Raw genomic sequence first — 21177 nt, forward strand, 5'->3', positions numbered from 1 at the left:
TTGTCAACAATCTCAGGTATGGCAGTGAAATTTTTCCTCCAATACTTATAGGAGGATCTCTCTGGCTTAAGAAAACAGTATTGGAGAAAAAGCAAGGATATTTCCAAGAAACATTTGAGATCAAGCAAGGCATCCCACAAATGCTAGAAAGATATTGTTTATCCTGATTATTGCATTGACAAGTGTCAAATAAAATATATTTAGTCTCTTAATTGTTTGCCTGTTAAAAAAAAAAAAAACTTACTGTATACGCTGATTGGCACCATAAACTAAAAGGAAGTAGATGTTCTTGTCGGACGTAAAACTTGCAATGGCAAAGTAAAGTTTAAATGACTAGAAATGGCTCAAATTGAATTTTATATCATGACATTCAAATTTCAAATAAATAACTATTAGTTCCGTAAACATTCTGAATGCAAACTAGTTCTAAAGCTGCTGTCCTAGTTGATACATGCCCATTTCAACCTTAGCCAAACATTTACTTATTCATCTGTATGTGCAATTAATTTCAGTCAAATAAAAGTGGGTATTTATACATCTTTCTGAAGCAGTAAGGAGTATTTTATTTTAAAATTTGCCAGATGAACTGCATACTTTTTTTTTTTTTTTTTTAAAGTTGGTTATAGAAGTGGCAGGGGACCCCTTAACCTTAAATGCTCCTAATTAAACAAAGAAACTGAAAAATAAAGTTGTCATGCAAGAACATCCCAAATGTTCAACTTGCCCTTAAAAGAAAAATCTTTGCAGTCAATAAGTGTATATAAAAAAAGGGTTACTGAAAGATACTTTTCAAAGCAATTCAAATCATAATGGTGGCACACTGGAGTTGGATGACACTTTTGCCTGCTGTAGAAAAAAGTTCAGCTTACACAGAGAATGAAATTTAGGAAGGAATGGTTATTTAAAAAGTGAAATAAGAAGTGGTGAACACTTTTTAGGTGCTTAAATATCTTAATATTCATGTTTCATAACTTATGTGCTCCCATTCTAGCCAAAGCTTTAATTTATCTACTTTGAAAACAAATCTTTATATATATTCCATTTCTTAAACCTTTTTTCTGAACCATTTACCTCTTCAGCGCTGCACTGGTTGCTACCTGACCTAAAGTCATGAACAGCTTTGCAAACTGGAGACGAAGTGATCAAGAGCCAAGTGAGCCTGTGTGGGGCCGCGTCGCAGCCGGACTACTCTATAGCATCAACCTGGGTGATACAGCGAGACAACAACAGAAAGGTTGCCCTGGACAGGAAAATCAACACACTCTGAACAACTCCTTGGGAGGTTGAAATAAAAGCACTATGGGGAGGGAAAACAAAACAAAACAAAAAAAACAAAACATGCATCAGCAACAAAACAGCTTACCAAGCAGGACTCGTGGGAACAGAGAAGACTCACACAGACAACGACAGAAGCAGCTTTTGCAGAAGTGCGACTGCCTACACAGAAACTGGTCAGCAAAGACAACTGAGCTGCCTACTGGCCCGAAGTTGGATTAGGGCCTCCGTCCCCACTCTCCCCCTCATCGGCAAGCGCGGGGGGCACATTCAGGAAACGCGCTGCTTTCTAGTCACCGGAACGACTTCGCATTTTAATGTTGTAACAAAAACAAAACCAAAGCCAAGCAAACTCGCACCCAATTCCCGCCACCCCGAAGCCACCAGAGCAATCGAGTCCCGAGACGCAAGTACCCAGGGAAGCCGGCTGCAGGCACGCCGCTGCGCCCCAGCACGCCGCGGGCAAGGCTGGCGCTCGGACTTCGTCCCGACTGAGGTTTAACGCGCGAACCGACCCGGCCATCCCGCTGCCCGACACACACACACAGGTGACTAACGAGGTGACTGCCCACATCTGCCACAGAGAACCTCCAGCTCAGATAACTAACGTAAATTAAAGGGGGGGGGGGGGGGAAGGGGAGAACACACAGAACCACGCAACCCTCCATGTAAAATCTGTCCATACCATTGCTTTTCCTAAAGAGGGAAAAAACAAAGTTTATAACACAGGAAACAATGCTTTCATTTCAGATGAACGAGAACAAGATGCTGTTTTTACATGTTTCAATTAAAGTAGGGCGTAACTTGAAATATTAACAGTGGAGATCTTAAATTTGTCTAGGGAAAAATATTTACGTTTTAAAGGATCAGAGCAAATACAAGTAGACATTTTTGCTGCAGAGGTACTAAAGTAACATTTATCTAACATTTTAATCCATTAGTATTTTAATAGATGTCTTCCCTTTACTGTAATTGAATCTTCAAATATTTAGTTCTTGTTTGTTTCAAACATAAGATTAACACAAGCTATAAAAAGTCTTCTGATGCTCATATATCCTAAATTTGTAGCTTAATCTTACTATTCCTGTTCATCCAGGTCAGACAGGATATGCTGCAAGTTTCCACACAAGCAGCATTTATTTTGTAGGAGGGACTTTAAAAGAAAGCAGTATTTTCGCTTACACTGATGCAGAAAAATATGCTAAACCTTTGCTGCTATTTGCAAATCGGTCCCTGTTGGGATTGCTTATGTAGGTGACAGACAGTGACCATGAGACTGCCACAAACAACGTATTTTGGTCCCAAGTTATGGTTATCTTTTAAACTTAGACTGCTTTACTAGTCCTGGGAGTATCTAATGATCTAAAATATGTGAAAAATCAAAAGTATTAACACTGTAAATATATTGGTGCTGTAGGAGGGAACATTAGTGAGCTAACCAGGGACAGAACTGTAAGATTTTATAGTAATATTCAACAGAAGGAAAAAAGCATCAGATAACAGAATATGTACACAACAGGGAAATGCTTTAGGTATAATTGCTTTCTCATACTTAGGTTATTCATGCATGTAAGTAGCTTCTTGTTATTACTGGAGCTTTTTCAGTCTTTTTGGTTTTTCAGTTGTTACTGGAAGCAGCATTTTCAGCGGCATACTGAGACATCTGAGTAAACTTCAGTCACAAACATTTGCCAAATCCCCTCTCTCATGCACGTACATGCCTCCAGTTTGGGGAACCAAGGGCCGCCTAAGCCCGTCGTCTCTCCTGCCACCACGTTCCCGGACTTGCACATCTCCTTCTAGATACACACAGTTTTCCACTCCATTTCACCAGGTTTACTTAGCTCATTAACAAGTCAACAGATGGACAAGGAGCGACAAAATTGCTTGGAAACTAACATTTAGCAGTGTCAAAAGACACCATAAAGACAATTAGTGTCACATACAGAGAGTCTGGAAAAGCTGCAATGACACCAGCTCCCAATAATCTGAGGCACTTTGCATTTCTGAACGCCCTCACTTGTGCCCCACAGTAAATGTCAACATTATTTCTGCATAACCCTTGCAAGATTAACCATTAGGTGGGAGCTGCAGATACAAATGCTGACTTTGCTGACATTCACTCTAGAAATACAATGCTCTTCTCTTGATTTGGAGTACTTTTTAAGGAAAAGGATCGGGTTAAGAGGACTCCATTGATATTACTTGTTCAAATCAAAGTAAGAGCAAGGCTGTAAAGCTATTGAGTAGTACTGTGTTTAGTTTTTTCTTTTTTAAAAACTACAAATAGACTTTTAAGAGGTGAGAGTGAGTACAGAGTAGAAGCAGCTATATGGAACAGCAAGATCAAGATTTTAAATTTCAGATTTCCATATCTTTCTAAAAAAACTTTTTAAAAGGAATATAAAATGCAGACTAATAATTATATTAGGATACTTAAAACAGACAGCTCATGTATGCAATTACTAAGGTGGGAGCAAGACTTCTGAAGGCTGCATTTCCCAATGCTTGTAGCGATATATCACATTATAGGTAATGAGCTCTTACTCGGCAGCATTACGTGGCAGAGAGCATTGCTACTGCTGCGCAGCACCACCTAATGAGAGACGCCGGCTGGAGCGTGTGACCAGGGGCTTTGTGCTTATATGCAGTCCTTTTTCCTCAGCAGGAGATGAAAGAAGGTGCCTCTAGCAGAGAAATCAAATAATTGCAGTCAGTAGAGGAAGGATGGCTAAGAAGGAAATTGAATTCCATGGGAGCTGCAGAAGGATGGCTCACATCTGAAAAAAAGACGACGGGAGCCGAACTAGAGGAAGACTAGAATATTGGTCTGGGGAAAGAAATAAGGCAAGCAAAAAACCCAAAATACTAATGAGAGAACCTGTAAAATAGCCAGCTAGTTATTCATTAACAAAAACTTTGTTATTTTTAAAACTCTTTATGCTAATGCATAGTTAGCTGTTCTTTTGTTACACATAATATTGTTTAAGTGCAACAGGTCTGAGTGTTATCTAATTGTCCAACAACTAATCACATTTAGTAGTAATATAAATTAATACTGTGATTCTTTCAGAATGTTAAGGTCAGTAAGCTCTGCTTACTTACAACTCCCGTCTCATTTCATCTTTGCGGAGTTCTAAAACATGAAAGCTGCCCTTCTAAATATAGAAGTGTGATGAACATTTCCCCAATTAAAGTGTCTATGATATTTAGAGACCCTTTAACTGGGAAACGAATAGGTTATGTCTTATCACATAGCTTTGAGCCTTTCAAGGGAAACCGTTCCTACTACCTTTCTTTCAGGGCCATTCTATAATGTGGTATTAAATGTTTCCAACCTGAATAATAACATACACTATTCATCTATTATTCCTAATTAGATCCTTTCTCCCCCAAGAAATAACTCTCACTATTTGAAACCTATTTGCCTCTACAAAAATAAAATCTCATTTCCAACAGAAATCAGCTATCAGGCTTTCATTGACCTCAAAAATCAAGACTTCACCCTACTTATATAATTCAAGTAAGTCAAGACATCCTTTCTTTTGTCAACACTTAGTGCAACAAACTAAGTGCACATCATTCTTCAGAAGAAATCTTTCCAACTCTTGGATCACTTGTATTGCTTTTCCTAGAAAATCATCAATAAGGCAACACCATTCCAGTAACCTGGGGTCCAGACCTGACTTCCAACATTAACAAAGCTATTCTAGAATCACTAACAATGATTGTGTCCCCCACTAGTGACAATTTCTCTGCTGAGCACTGTTTGCTTTCTGCTAGTGCAAAGTGTTTTTGCAGCATGTATAAGCAGAGCTGATTGCAGGATCAGAGCCTAACATTTCATAGACTAAAACAGAGATAGGACTGAAAGGCCCTCTTATACACCACACCACCCTGTTGTCTGCCTCCTTCCTATCCGTGTTTGGATCTGGTCAGCATTTAAGCATTTATTAAGCCAAATATACCACTAGCAAACTCTTGTTCTCCAGGGAAGTATTTCCATTTGTGATATCTGAGAAGTGCTTGCAGGTGTCAAAGTTGTAGGAAGGCCTGTGTACAGATTAACTGCTGACTTTAATTAAAGAACTAAGGTGAAAGGAAGGGAACAGGAGACTGTGGTCCAAAAGGGAAGCAGTAAGCAACCACTGCTGCAGAGGAATCTCCCAATGCCTTCCCCTTCCTATGTCTCCCTCTCAAATATTCATCCCATTCATCACTCAGCTTTTGATTCAGGCTGAACATCGATACAACATTACCCAACACCTCCAACATGACACTTCCTGCAAGCCATTTCATTGCTTCACTTTAATCATAGTGTGGGTTTTTTTTTTTTTTTTTTTTTTTTTTTTTTTTTTTTTTTTTTTTTGGTGTGTGTGTGTGTTTTTAAGGAGTCAAACTGGTTTGACAGAGCACTCACCTCCTCAACAGGGTGTGTTTAGAGGAACCAAAGATAAGATTGACTATCATAGCAGCTACACATAGTTGCTATGTGCAGTGCCCAGAGGTAGGATTTAATTACTAGTCAAAGGCAGCCAATCCTCCCCTTATTACAGGAGACAATTATAATTAGCTTGTATTTATTGTAACATCCTCACAGAAATGTTCATGTCTCCACGTAAACAATTCCATACCCTGCTAGGGTGAGGCAGATTTTTTCCATGCAGTTTTCACATTCACCCCATTTAAACATTAAAGAGGTGAATCCTCAAGATCACTGAAACTAAGTGCAATTTTTCAGTATCATTTGAAAAATACGTCATCAAAAAATGTCATATACTCTTCTTTGAAAAAAATATATAATAATTTATCTGCAAATGGCATCCTCACATGCTTCCTCGAAGAAAGGACCTAAAGTCCTACACAGCAGAAATACAGGGCTTCCAAGCTGTAGCAGGCTGGCTGACTTCTCAAACTCCCATAATAAAACGGCGGATAAAGAAACTCCACAGAACTTGCACTAAAAAGCATTAAAAAGACAAGAAGGGAAATCATGCCGGGAAAAAAAAAAAAAAAAAAAAAAGAGAGAGAGAGAGAGAGAGAGCCATAAAAGACTCATTCATTTGTAACATGAAGATTATATATTTTAACACACAGGAGAGATACCTTTTGGATTACACGTGAATATATTCAAGGTGCTTTTCATTTTTAAGACAAAAGGAAGTTAAACAAGAGGAGTGTGTTAAATGGAGAAGCATCACCTATGATCCATATAATTTCATAGTTGGAGCATATCTATGTCATGGAAGACCAAGTTTTCCCTTTACTCCAGCATTTCACGTTTGAGCCACAATGGTTTCCATGATCAGCTGCTTTTTGGAGCATGCAGACTTCAAGAATGTCTGAAGTTTTGCCTAGCTACTGAGACAAAGCACTGATGATCGGCACTTCAAACATTTCCCTCTATACATATTTCATGAGGTTATGCCAATTGCTGCAGCTTGATCTGGTGAATGACTACAATTTCTATACCATGATTTTTATTATTTTATTTACAGCTCAGTAGAGCAGTTGAAGACATTTCTCCTATCATAGCAAAAACAAGACTGACAAATGTTTTTAACATTAGGCCACTGCTTTATTAGAGCAGAGTGATGCCCATATTTTTCATTTGAAAGAGAAAATGTTTTTGCATCAGCAGTGCTGCTTCCAGTGTAAAGTTTAGTTTTATTTGTGAGCATCACCAAATTATGCACTTTACAGGACACGCACCCTCATAAACATTCTCTGATAGGGGGCAAAAAGTTGGGCACCCGTTTGGCTTGAAACATTCACAAACTACTTGCACACTATTATTTAGCGAAGGAAATATCCCATCAGATTAAGTGAGTTGCCCACCTTGCCTGGCATCCTCAGTCTGCAGTGACCTGCACCAGGTATCTCGGCATGTTCACAGGGTGGGAGGAAAAGGGGAGGGAGTTCCCCAGCACTTTCGTCCTGGATTTATAGTACAGGAGTCTAGCCTCCTCTGTAATTAAATGGTACAAAGCACACAGATAGGGAGCCCAACAAATCTTTTCCCAAGGAGTTCTCTTGAAAGAGAAATCATTACATTGGAGAAGTATCCTCCACCCTCCTCCGCCCCCCATATACCAAAGAAATACCTCAACTTCTTTAAGAAAGTAGACCTTGTGAATAGCCTGTTTGTTGTATGTAGTAGTATAGGGAAACCTGCATTCAGAGAAAGCTAGAAGTAGCTGACATGTCAGTGTCATCTCTATGCAAGTTAGAAACAAATGTGAAACGTTCCCTTTATTTTTCAGATGTGGTCTCAGCTTTATGAAGTGAAATCATGTATTTTGTCTAAATTATAACATTTCATCTATAGGAAGAGTAAGTCAGGAATCACAAGCCAGTCTAAAGAAACCCTTGTGACTCAACTTATGAGAGAGGTTGGTCACTTATTTATTTAAACAAATAGCAGAAGGATGTGGGACTAGTGCGCGATGTTGCTTTCCAAGTGTGAGTTACAGTCATAAGCTTAGGGAAACTAACTTTACAGTCACACAAAACACAAGCATTTTTTTTTTTAATAAAGCTACAAGCCTACAAAGTTTTAGTACATGCAAGTTTAAAAACAAACAACAAAAAAAAAAAGCTGAACTTGCATTAGAATAAATGGGATTATTTAATTAAAAACCTTCTTAAAGCATTGTTTCCTTCTCCAGAGACTCATTTATGAGCTGAAGAAACATGCAATATTACTATCACATTCAGCTACCTTACTGAATATTAAAAATTATGAGCTCCTGCAGATGCTCATATTTTTAACTAAGATACATAAATATGCTATTAGAATTCATGCATCTTGCACTGGCAAGTGTTCTCCAAGTCTGGTACCTCAGTTTGAGAGCCTGAACACATTGGGTATGGATTCACAGAGTCTGTGTGCAGTGCAGAATTCATGCCACACATCTCCTGACATATTCTGACCTCTGCTGTTATAAAGTGGAATTTATTTTGACAATCATTTTTTCTTTAAAAACCTGCTTCAATTAACTATACTTCGAGAGCAGCTACAGAACTAAGTGGACAAAATTAGTCTAAGATTATCCAGAGTAAACAAGTGATAGGAGAATTGCTTTTGTTTTACAGTGGAAAGCACAAAATTAAAACACTCAAGTTTTCCCCTCATATTTCTATCATCCTGAAGATTTAAGACATGAATCTTAAGAATCAACAAATATTTGGACATTTGACAGTTCACTTATTATAAACTGCAGATTTGACTACTGTATAAATAAATGCACCCTCAGTCTTCTTTCAATATCTGGAGTCAGCATATGCTACTGAACTGCCGTCACAGTTTCCTTCAAAAACACACCATTTTAGGCTTGAGCAAGCACTGTACTTCGTCAGCGTTATGAATATACGGACTCTCCTCCACCAATAAGAGCCTGTTCAAACAATTTGTTTTAGGCTATGTTCTTTATCAGTGTAAGTTGCATTTTACTACAGAAGTATTCTACAGCTAGACCAGCAAGCTGTTTTAATTACCAACAAGCCTAGAGGTCTCTGTTGAATTTGAACAGTCCTGGTTAGCAAAGAAATCATGTTCAAAGTATCGTATGCATAAACATCAATGAAAGCATAAATCCAAATGAACTACTACTTTCTTGACTGACAAGGTTTAAGGGCAGCAAAACACCACTACTTCTTAGGTTATGGGTATACATGAAGGGAAAAAGAAGAGAAGGGGGAAAAAAATGCATCTGTCAAGATCAAGGTGAAATTTCCAGTGCTACTTTTGAACTTCTTACTTTCTTGGATAAAGAGTCTCCTTCTAGACCTTGATCTCGAAGAAGATTAAGGCAGGGGACTTTACTGCATTTATCAATCACAAATGCTCAAAGAGCATATGCTCTTCCTTTCCCAGCAAAGCCACCTGATGCACTTAAAATAAAACTGCACCTACAGCTTGCACTTCAAAATGAAACTGCATCTACAGCTTGCATTATTTCCATCAGACCTCCTGATTTCCCTTGGCTTGGGAGATGAAGTATTTGATCAAATATTTACAGACAGAAGGAGTCTAAGACCGACCGTATCTCCCAGGCAGATAACATTTTTGACTAAGGAACAGAAAGATAGCGGCACAGTGCCTGGCAAGTGTTTTAGCACCAATGTTATTTCTATCCTCGTGTTTAATTAGGAGACACACTAATCTCAAATCAGCGAGTTTACCCTGATACCAAGAACCCATCTCCCTTATCAAAGCTCTCTTTTACAGCTATATAAAGAGCTATGCATAGTTACTATATATAGGAAATAAGAGCCACTTGTTTGGCAATATTTCTTTTTAGAAAGGTTTATGTTGTGATCTCTATCACAGTACCAAAATTAAGGGGACAAGTTGTTTTGCATATAAAAACTTCATTTCTACCTTTATGCATAGAGTTAAGTGAACCTTTTAATTTTTCATTCTGCCTCCCTCTCAAGTCCTGAGCTTGGACAAACACATGAAGGTTTGCCATACCACCTTTATAAGAGTGGAAATGCAACAGCCTAATATGAATAAATCACTAAGCCTTAAAAGATTCGCCACTAATACTACAAAACAGTCAAATTCAAATGCAGCATGGCACCTTAATTTATCACACAGATGTCCAGAGGACAGCCTGTTAGTTTACACACACCATTCCAATAGTAATCCTCATGTGTTTTCTTTTGCCTTTAGTTGCAACCACCATCTGCTGGGAACTAAAACAGAAAGGGCCTCAAAGAATGTTACTGCAACAAATACCTAGTTATTAATACCAGCAAGGATGCCAAGCAGTGGGTTATACAAAATACCAGAAATGTCCTGTATTTTTAACATTATAATTAACTATAGAACAACTTTAAGGCATGGCATGACAATTCAGTAAAAACCTTTGAGTGGGAAACTAACAAAGACAACATTTCTCCATAATATGAAATGGAAGCTTCTGCCCTGCTGTCAGTGTACAGAGGCTATCCACAACCGTATGTGGAACTAGTCAGAACTACCCAGAAGCTGGGCTCAAAGCTTTATTTACTGTTTTAAAGGCTTTATAGAACCTGCATTAAGCATTCAGGCAAATGAAAAAACCAAGCACATATAAATGATATCTGTTTAGCTCTGGGTACAAGAGTATTCTATCAAAACTATGATGAGAAGCTGGACAGCCTAAAACAAGCAGTATGTTGATTAAACATCAGCTCTTAAAAAAAAAAAAAATCCACACACAACACTGAAATCAAAAAATGAAAAAAAAATGAAAAGTCACATGACTAGCATGAAACAACAAATCACGGAAGTTAAACTGAAAAACAATTAGCAAATACAAAACAGAAGAAATTCTGTAGCCATGCTAAAGTTGGAAAAAACCCAGAAGGATAGTCAGGTACGATGAAGCTGAAGAAACAGTTCACGACAAGACAGCTAAGATGCCCAGTTAAAAGGGCTGTGTCAGATTCTTAACAGAGAAGCAAGAAATTGGGAAAAGAATCACTGAGAGAATAGGGATGTGTTCAAGATGGCAAAGCCTGGAGAAACTTGCTTCAATTAGATTAGGTACTCTAGAGCATGCTATAAGTCATTAGCAACTTCCTTTAACTCAAAGGGCTGGAAAGCTCTTACAGACTGGGAAAAAAAAATAAAAATAACAATTCTATAAAGGTGCAAAGACAGGAGGAGAAACTGGAAGAGGAATTAGGAGAACATTCATCTAGTCTCCCCATCTTTACTTTCTAAAAAGGTATTAACAATTGCTGATTTTTCTCCACAGTAGTTCTAACTATTTTCAAGGAGACTATTATTTCTGTGTGACCTTGTCAAATCAAAATATTTTCCCCTGCTTTGGCAAAGTAACTGGCCTAGTACACATGGAGAAAAGAAGGCATAATAAGTGTGCTACAAATAGACTTAGGTTATATAACTGGCAAAAAGCCTTGCTACTTTGTTTATTTGAAGACATATTGTGGAAATAAGTCTAGATAAAAGATTGAAAGGTCAGTATGTAATGGGAAGAATAGAACATGCATTTAAAGAGCAGTTTATGGTGCGACATCAAATTGGGATGATGTACTAAAGAGGATCCAAAAGAATTCAAATTCCAGGATGCTTCAGTATGTTCATTCTAGAAGAATTAGATGACTGACTATAACCATAAAACTTAAAAATCCAGACTGAGAAGCTGTGCAAGCCTTATGGGGCAAAATTAGAACTCACCATTCTATTGGTAAATTGGAGTAGTAGACTGAGGACTAGCGAGAAAAAAAAAAAAAAGAGAGAGAGATTAGTAACAAAAGCATATTGTTAAAACAGGACAAAAAATGGACATTCCTTTAAATTTCAGAAAAAAGTTAACTTTTTACTTTTTTATTAAATTAATTTTAATTTTACATTTAACATCCGTTGTCACCTTCACATCACTTTATGCAGTGCTGTTGCCTTGACTGACTTGCCCATTTGTATTGGCACACCAATTGCTCTGTTCTAGCTTGCTCCCAGCTAAAGTATAACCGGTTGCAAGTATTACACTTCAGGAAAAATCTAATAGCATCTATGAGAGAAACAAGACAAAAAAGATGAATAGAAGCATGAGAAAAAGCTGGAGGAAGTTTATTATTATAAAGAAGAGATGAGACTGAAACTACTTCTTTGCCAAGCTTACTAGAAGAGAAGTAGTACTGACTGGCTTAATTTGCAAAGCTTGTAATATGTTAGGCATGGAAAAAAAGTGTAAAAGTTATACTCCATTGCTAGTTCTTAAGAGTTAAAGAGATATATATCAGGAATGGCCTAGGTATAAGAATATCCAGTCTAACAGAGTATTCAGGAACTACTTGACCTCCGAGCTCCTTCCAAGCTCCTTCTAGCCTTACATGCAATTTCCACATGAAAGAGCTTATTACTCATTCAGTCTCTTCATCTGAATACCAAACTAAGAAAATTTAGTTACACATGTATGCATTTGTAGGATTTAAGGCATAAGACAGAACAAAGTGAGCTGTATTTCCAAAATGACAAAAGACGACTATTTCCAGCTAATACAGCTATGAGCTATAGCTAATACAGCTATTGCTCAAAAAAGTCACACTAAACCAGAAGCATGAAATCTCTCCACATTAGTCTATTTTAGGATGCACAATGCCAAGCCGGAAATTCAAATCTATAATGCCTACTATAATCTGACATCACTAGCACAGTAGTTGTATACCATATAAAACAAAAAAAAACCCAACCCCCGTACAGAGGTATCCCTCCCACCTCACAATTACCTATAATCACACAAATCAAGGTAGTTACCATATTTGAAGACTCATAGTTTAAATGGCACTTACACTACTATACAAAACCTAAGACCAAACACGCACCAGACCCTTTGTAACTCTAAATGGTAGAAGTTATATAGGAAATAACCAGCTTCTTAGTCTCCAAAATTCTAATAAATTATCTCTAACAAACTATTTCCAAAATAAATTCCTCATTCTGGTCTGTTCATTCCTGTCACTTGCTGGAGATGAGGAGGAACAGGCTGACTTGTGTTTATGGCAAAACTCAGAATGATCCAGTTAATTACTGTATAATATTAATGTACACAGTTTAGAGTCGGTCTTCAGAGATAAGCTGTATTCCTCTAGTGGCCTTCTTCCCTGCAACCACTGAAGATGTCTTTAGAGAGATGGAGGAGTGCAAGAAAGTAGTCCTGAGGACACCTGCACACAGTTTGTGCTTTCTGCATCTCTACAGATGTTTTATGATGGCAATGAACAAAAAAAAAATCCAATTTCCTTTCTGTGATGGAGGATTATCTGATAAAACAAATCAATCTACAAACTTAAAGGACAAAGTTCTTCCTAATCCCCTACCACTACAGGGTGATAGGGGAATATGAATGCAGGCTCTCAAACAGACGTACCTCCAGAAAACAAATAAAAATAACAAACATTTTTAGAAGGAATGGAAAAGTGGAACAAGGATGGAGATCCCTGGAAGATCTGCTCTTCCTCCTTGCTCCCCTTATTTCTCTGATGTGAACAGCTGCTTTCACTGATGGTCCCACCCCTTCTAGCCGTGGCCAGGAAAGCAGCAGCAGGCATGAACTTACATTTCCAGTCAGTCCAGCAGAGCCCTCACATCACTCTGCCCCTAAATTGGTAGTGGAGATACAATGCTTTGCTACCCATTAGTCCCCTGCCTGTGCTTATGTTTAGCATGGGATGAGACACAAGTTGTTGGACAACTCCAGTCCCACTGCTGCTTCAAGCAACTCTGCACAGGGTTATTTTGCAGAACCCCCAGGCAGCTGGGACAACCCTAATGTGTGATGACCAAACATTTCAGAGTGATGAGAGCGGGGGCAACAACTGCCAACTATTCCACATATGGAAATCAAAAGCTAGTAGTCTAGGGCATGTTGGACATTTTGCCTAGACAGTGCTTTTATAAGCACAGTAGGCTCATGTGTTTCAAATTACATAAATAAAAAGCAGAGCACAGTCAAGACTACATATACCTCAACATGTGCCAAATTCCTACAGGTAAGTCTTTCTATCACTGGGTAAAAACCCACTGAAGTATTTTAAATCTGCTCATATTATTTTTATTCTAGATTTTCTACTCCCCCCCATCATTACATTTTAAGAGGACCATGAACCATAAAATGATCAGATTAGCATACGTTAACATCTATTTTGGACATCTGATACTGTTCATCTAAGTTTTCCTCATAATGTGCCTTTCTCCTAGTTTACGCAAGATGTTTTTCAGTCTAATAAACCATTCAGTCTTACTATGTCTTAGGCATAGCTACTGCAGGTGGCTACTGAAGAGCAAGTGGCCTTTCGGAGGCATTTTGGAATGTAATTGGTTTGTTCAAGCCTATTAAAAATAGCTGAGCATGTGCTCAGAGAACAAAAATCCACTGCTAGTTCCACCACAGGGCGCTAATGGCACAGTGCCAAGCAGGAGATCACTGCCTAACTCCCAGATCCAGCCTACTGCTCCATGGCAAGGGCAGAAGCCAGCAAGAATAAAAACTGACCTTGTGCAACAAATCAAGATGTAACATCGATTCTCACACTACAACAGTAACTTATGGATAGGATAGATCGAAAACAGTAAGATAAGTCCAAATGGAAAAGGACTGTCAGTCTAGGACTATCAGATTTATCAATCAAGATCAAAAGATAGATTTTTGGATCAGTAAAGCAAATCTACGTGAATGGTCTTTCATTCAGTTGCTTTGAGGAAGCAAACTAAATGATGCCCAAGAAAACTAAGTTTACTAATATTTTTTCCTCCATATATGCACAAATAAGTCTACAGTATAGTTTCCCAAAACACTTTTTACCAAAACAATTCTGAAACTTTTATTCACACAATTATTTTAAACGGCTTACTTGGGAATGAAAGATTTACCATTAGTCTTATTACAAGGGAAGTTTAGAAACCTTGCAAAATATCTTCTGAAACCTTAAATTACTGGAAGTCACAGTACACTGCAATGGAAGTCACTTCTTTAAAATAGCAATCTGAAAACTTTACACAAAATGAAACAGGATGAAGTGATAAACATTTCGCTGGCTAATGGAAGTTCTTGTGAACAAGCCTGTGATACCCAGACTACTGCCAGAAGAACACTGGCTCAAAATTTTTCGTAGTTCTTACTATGTAGTCAGTTTGTAAACAGTGTAGAGAAAATTGTGATACTTGAAAATTCATTAAAGCATTCAGATTAACAGAAAGTAATTGACACAAAATATCAATTCCTTTCCCTGTCTTGATCTTATTTTTTCCCACATAAATGAAACAAATGTTAAATTCATAGCATCTGAAATTCAAATACACATTTTTCCAGTATGACATAGTGAGGGTTATTTTAAGATGCTGGAATGTCATTAATCTGTGCCCCTTAGCTCAGCAATTTGTAAATGATTAGCTCTAAAGCACTGAAACAAAGTAAAGCCTGTCTAAGCCTACTGCATCCAACTATTAGCATTTAAATTAAACACTATTTCAAGACCTAATGCCAAAAAAAAAATCCCCAGCATATATTGTTAAATAAAAAATTAAGAAGGAAGCTTGATGCATGCTATACATCTACAGGAAGGCAAGAGCACCTTTACTTGAGCCTAGAAGTTGGCCCTTTTATAGTTTAACTAGTTTTTTCCAGACAAGCAGCTACATTTCTGCTGGTAACAATGCCCTTGAGGAGCAAGTTTAGCTGCAGTTGTCACCTTCAAATGTTGCTTAATAATGCAGGGAGAGAAAGAAGAATTTGACTAAATAATATTCTATTTAAACATCTGTTCTTCTGGTCACAAGAGATAAATATTTGAATATTTAACAGCAGACAGCAGGCATTAAACAGGGAAGATTCTTCTACTATTAGATTTTTTTGTTCCCGTTAAGATTTATGGGAAATAGCAGACGTCTGGCCATTACACTCCATCATATGGGGCTGTGTGAAGGGTTACAGGAATGTGGTAGCTCTCTAGCTCTAGTCTCTGTAAAAGCTTTCAACTCTCAAGAGGTCACGAGACTACCCAAACTAGATTAAAGACAAAGTTATACAGGAAAAGAAGCAGGGAGCCACAGAAAGTTTATGAAAGTTTGGATCTAGCAGAGAAGCTCTCACAATAGCAAACAGCTTCAAAAGTGCTAGCACAGACATTGCTTTGTTTGGTTATTTTTAAGATCCATGAAACAAGAACACACCTGTGACTTTTTCTCCTCATATAAGCAATTCATTAAAAGTCAAAGCTTTGGTCTGAAGTTTAAGGTTCTCTTTTTAGCTCCAGGCTATCCTTAAAGGAGAAGCAATAGGATTAATATTGGCTACATGATCCACCAGGAAATACAAGTTACCTGCTCTTGGGCAATTATGGAATATATTTGCTTCAAGTTCAAGTTTGAGGGCGGGGGGGGAAATCCGGACTTCAAGAATTTCCTTCTCTAATTAATGGCTTGCTTTAACTTGAATTTAAGTGAGATTAATCACTAAGGAAGAAGTAAAAGGAAAGTCTGCATCATGTTTTAAAGTATCAGCTGTTAAATGGTACAGAACTGCTTAATCAGCCCCTTCTTTGAGTGACAGGACACTACGCTAATGAAGAAAGAAAAATAAGCAGTAACCACATCAACACAGCTCAGGCTTAGGCCATAAGAGTCTTAAAATTTATATGCAGCAAAGGGTTAACACTGAATGGTCCCACTTGCAGCAATCCCCCTCTGGTGGGAGTGCCTGCCCTCAGGGCAGGAGAGGAACAGGGCTCATGTGCCCCCTGCCTTTCCTAACCCATTTTCATAGGGCAATAAACATTTCAGCCAGATGACTTCAATTCACAGCTACACAAGAAGTAATTCTTTTCCATGATTCTATAAGTCTTCCTTATTCAAAAAGATATATCAAGCCAAAGGAACATGCACAGGAAGATAAACTTTGTGAAAAGGATGATCTAGAATTCTCCCCATTTAGATAAAGGAATAGGAAATTTAAGAAATTCCCAATGAAAAACAAGATCCAAAAGAGTTCATTTTTAACTAGAACAGTTATTTGGAAGTTTTGTAAGTCTTCATTCACCTAAAAGAAATTTTAATGAGGAAAGAATCTCACTGAAACCCAAGTTAGATCATTTCCGTAATATCAGAAAAGTGATTTCAAATTTCTTTTCCTTAGCAAATGTTTTAAATTCCTGGTTGGAAATATTTTCGTTCTCTATCTCAGGGGGAAAAAAAAAAGCGCATATTGAAACAAAACAAAAAGTTAAGTGTTCAAATATACAGAGTCTGCTGTAACAGCTCCGAGCAGAGAAGTTCCTGTTCTCCTCATCTGGGCAACTTCCTAACTGATGGATGGCACTGAAGCAACCAGACTGTTTAACATCCCATGCAAATTACTACAGATCATGTGTATGTGTGCTGATGGATTTGAACATTGAAATCAGCAAAAGAAGTAGTGATACGCTTATTTAACACAATGCTAAATTTAACACAAATATCATTGAAGTTGAACAACAGGAGATAGCTGGCAAGCCAAGTTTCAGGACTGTAACGTGAGTTTCAGCAGGAGGAGCACCACATACCTTCTGCACACAGTACATCATGGGTTGACATTCAAAATGGAGACAACCCCACTCCATGGATCAAACACTTTTTAAAGCAGGTAAAGACATTTTCAGCACTAATCATCTTGAATTTCTGACCTTCCCCTTCACCCTCCTCCAAACTTCATCTCAGCACAGCTAAAAACAAGTATTAACTACAAAGTGCTTTTATTACAGTGGTAATCAGTGTTTTCATTTCAGTTTAGCAGCAGATTTTTAGTTGCCCTTAAACCAACAGGAACTTAAAAGAAACCCTACAAGGGTAGGATTCTGAATAACCCTGTGAGTTATTAGCTGGCAGTTTGATGCAGCCCTCAGACTTCAAAAGACGCTTTTGTAAAAAAATGGACAAAGGCAGAAGACATACAGCTCCTAACATCATTTACGGTAAATAAAACAAATCCACCGCACATTAGAAAGTTAACAGAAGAGAAAGATTGAATTTTGCATGAGCTTCATTAGTGTTTTAGGAACCCCAAGTTATCCAGTAGGTGTTGGAATCAAAGATGACAGTAATTTGGAAATGAAACAGCAAATAAGTCTGTAACATGGAAAAACCCAGACAGAAAAGTTTCTGCTACTTTGCTATCAACAGATGCTTTCGAGAACACATCACCAGATTCCAGCAGAGCATATGCCCAACTATTTCCTGCTAACTTAAGCGAACAAATCTGTTCCTCCTGTCCCAGGCACACATGACTCAAAACTATTTATGCTACTGCTCAGCCTTGAAGACTCTTATTTCCCCTGTTACAAATATATATGCACATATGCAAAACTGAAGATCCCTAGAGTGAATGCTAGAGGAATTGCCTGTTAAAACTTAAATCACTAACTAAATACACCACTGACTCTTAGGTTATGTAGAGACAGAAGGATCTTCCCTTTACCAGTATTCACTGATGAAAAGATCAGGAACGGCATTTGGCTTAAAATTAACGTACTGTGAAATGAAAGTACAAGCCTTTAAATTATCACATAATTTAAGAAGCAGATCAAAAAGAGTGTATCATTTGCATTTTCAAACATTAAGTTTTAAAATATCAAAGGTATCCAGTATGCCCAGACTGCGTACAAGTAACTTGGACTGAGTAACACCCCTACATAGAGAGTAAACGTGAGCTGCTGGTTTGTTTCATGCAGCCATTTCCTCATTGCTGAGACTCTAACAAGCAGCATCTGCACAAACATCACCAAGTACTGCTTGATACTACATAGACTAGAAAAGGGGCTCTGGTATCCAGAATAGCATTATATCTATTTTCTGACTGCTGGAGAACTCTCCCCTTGATATTACCAAAGATTTTTCACCAACTCTAGAATGACAGCTATGATTTAAGAGAGCTTAAATTGTGTTCTAGAGGTCATTAAAGACTTGGTTATCAGTCTGTGTGGTATTGACCAAAACTGTTTTCCTGACAGTCCAATTATGCCAAACATTAAAACAGAGAAGTTGCACTATGTAAATATTCCAAGATACATCAATTAAATTCTATGTAAAAATGAACCATCACCAGAAAAAGTGATGTTTTTGGACCAGCAAATGGAAGATGTTCATGGATGTTGAGCAGATTGCTAATAGTTCTCTGCCAAGTTGGTGAATGTGACAATAATGGACACACGATGTACAATGATATTCAGTATCTGGTTGCTAGTATCTGATCAAACATTGGATCCCTAGAGGTATTATTTTTTAAAATTATGTGTTAAAATGCTCAATACATCATGCTGGCTATCACACTGGTCACAACCACAGTATTTTTTTTTCTTTTTTGCCCATATCTTCCTTATCTTCCCTGTTTTCCTTCTAAATCACACGATTAACACTACTTTAAAAGGACACAAGATAGGACACGTAACTTCTACACAGAGCTTATTTCTTATACTATAGTACTGCACATTTCATACAGGAAAGAAAGGGACAAAATCCACATACCTACTTCTGAACATGAGAGGGTTTAAATGAGCTTTCTTAGGAATAGCTTCTCTTGTGCACACTTTTCAAAGTAAAGGTATTTCATTCTATGGCACAACAGTTAGGAACTTGTGTACCATTACTACTGTGGGAAACAACTTTGCTGGGAGAAAAAAGAACAAGTTATATAAAGGCAAGTTTCATACTTTAAATCTTTTCCATCAAAGTAAGAAAAAAGTGAGCAATAACTAGACTCTTTAGATGAGAAGAATTTCAGCTGGACACAGTTGCTCATTAACTCTCAACAGCCTAACCTCAAAGCATCTGCTGCATAAGGCTGGGGAATTCAAGGATATTCACGCTAGATATAAATCAGTTCATATGGATTTCTGTGTTAGCATAGTTAGGTTACTGCAAGTACACAACCTAGACCAGGTGGGTAGACACACATACATAGCCAAAGCACTTACGGGTATTAAATCTGAGTCACTATCAAAAAATTAAAAGCACTACATGTAAGTTAAGCAATGTTACGTGCCTTAGTAGATCAAAAAAAAAAAAAAAAAAAAAAAAAAAAAAAACCAACAGCACAAACAGAAAAACCAAAGTCTGACTATATTCAAAGCGCATTTGTACCATGTTTTGAGTCAGCTAATGCCAGAGTGAGACACCAAAGAGACTTATGAGGCTAAAAATTGGTGCATGTCACATGGAAGTTCACAGTGAATAGTGCCCTTCCCAAACTGGAATACCTCCTGCATCAGGAAGAAGTTGAGACTTATGTCTTTCCCAGAAAGCAGAAGTAGGTGTTCAGATTAGGGTGAGTAGCATCACGGGATCAGGAGCTCATCTCTGTATCATCCTCCCCAGTAAAAATTACTATTAAACTGAACCTTCCTGATTCATTCCTCAGACCCCAAGGAACTGCCATAACAGAGAGAACAAATGGTCAAGTTACAGGCAAAACAGGGTGGGTGCTAAGATAAAATTGTAATGAAATTTTAAAAGAGATTGAAATGAGAAAGGCTGGTTTACCTTTAAAAACAGCTGACAGATACCAGTATCATTTCATATTTTTCTCCCTCAAATTTGAAAGGTAGCATGAAGAAAGAAATTCACTCTAATCAGAAGAAAGTTATTTACAAATAACTTTAGCAGTACATTTCTCATCTTCACATCTCAAGCCTCTTTCCATCATTTCTCCACAGCACATTGTTCTCAATCCCATCCACTATGTGTACTAACATTTGATTTGCAGAACTTCCTGGAGTCTTTAACGATGTTGTCAAGTAAGATTATAGCCCATGTCTTCAGGACCTATTCAAAAATCCAAAGGACTTTTCGATTTTATCGGACGCATTAAAGCTAGATCATTAGCAAGCAACCAAGTCTGTGTATTTTAATGGGGATTTGTTTTTGAAAAAAAAATCTGTCTACACATAAGACTCATAGTTGTGAAGCAATACCTTCTTGAATAATCAAATCCATGTTTAATATGTCTTTTTCCTCCACAGCATTAGGCAAATGACTGTGAAAGATACCCATCAGTACCTGCAGCTTTCACCTTCTTCCTTCATTTCATTTTCATTGTCCAAATTGGAGAGACTCCATCCAGTCTTTTTCTTGAATGATTAGAATTCACTGTGAGGAGGCCCAAGTGACATTGAAATTATATAGAAGTGAGGGTATCTTCATTGGCCAAGACAATATCACTTTGTTACAACCCTCTTCTATCTGCAAAAGGATCTGCCATCAAGTGTCCAGCTCATTTTTGCTTCAGGATTACCTTACCTAGGTAATATCAAAAAGATCCATTTTGTCAGTGGTGTTGTTTACACAAACAGAGCATGATGACAAAAGGAAGAAAATAAATTTCTCCTAGAGTGAAAATGCAGTAGTTTCTACCTTTGTCC

At 37.7% G+C, this 21177-nt stretch overlaps 1 protein-coding gene and 1 long non-coding RNA gene across 11 annotated transcripts in view; one reads left to right on the plus strand and one right to left on the minus strand.

Annotated features, from left to right (window-relative positions):
- The window catches only part of LMO7 (LIM domain 7), a 131208-nt gene that overhangs the window by 101564 nt on the left and 8467 nt on the right, over positions 1–21177 (minus strand). The gene's annotated exons all lie outside the window — the stretch shown is intronic.
- LOC134140621 (uncharacterized) lies at positions 4733–21158 on the plus strand. Its single transcript, XR_009958441.1, has 2 exons — positions 4733–4798; positions 20779–21158. It is a non-coding gene; the product is annotated as an uncharacterized LOC134140621 (long non-coding RNA).

The sequence above is a fragment of the Rhea pennata genome, chromosome 1 (genome assembly GCF_028389875.1).
Source record: "Rhea pennata isolate bPtePen1 chromosome 1, bPtePen1.pri, whole genome shotgun sequence".
Taxonomy (NCBI): Eukaryota; Metazoa; Chordata; class Aves; order Rheiformes; family Rheidae; genus Rhea; species Rhea pennata.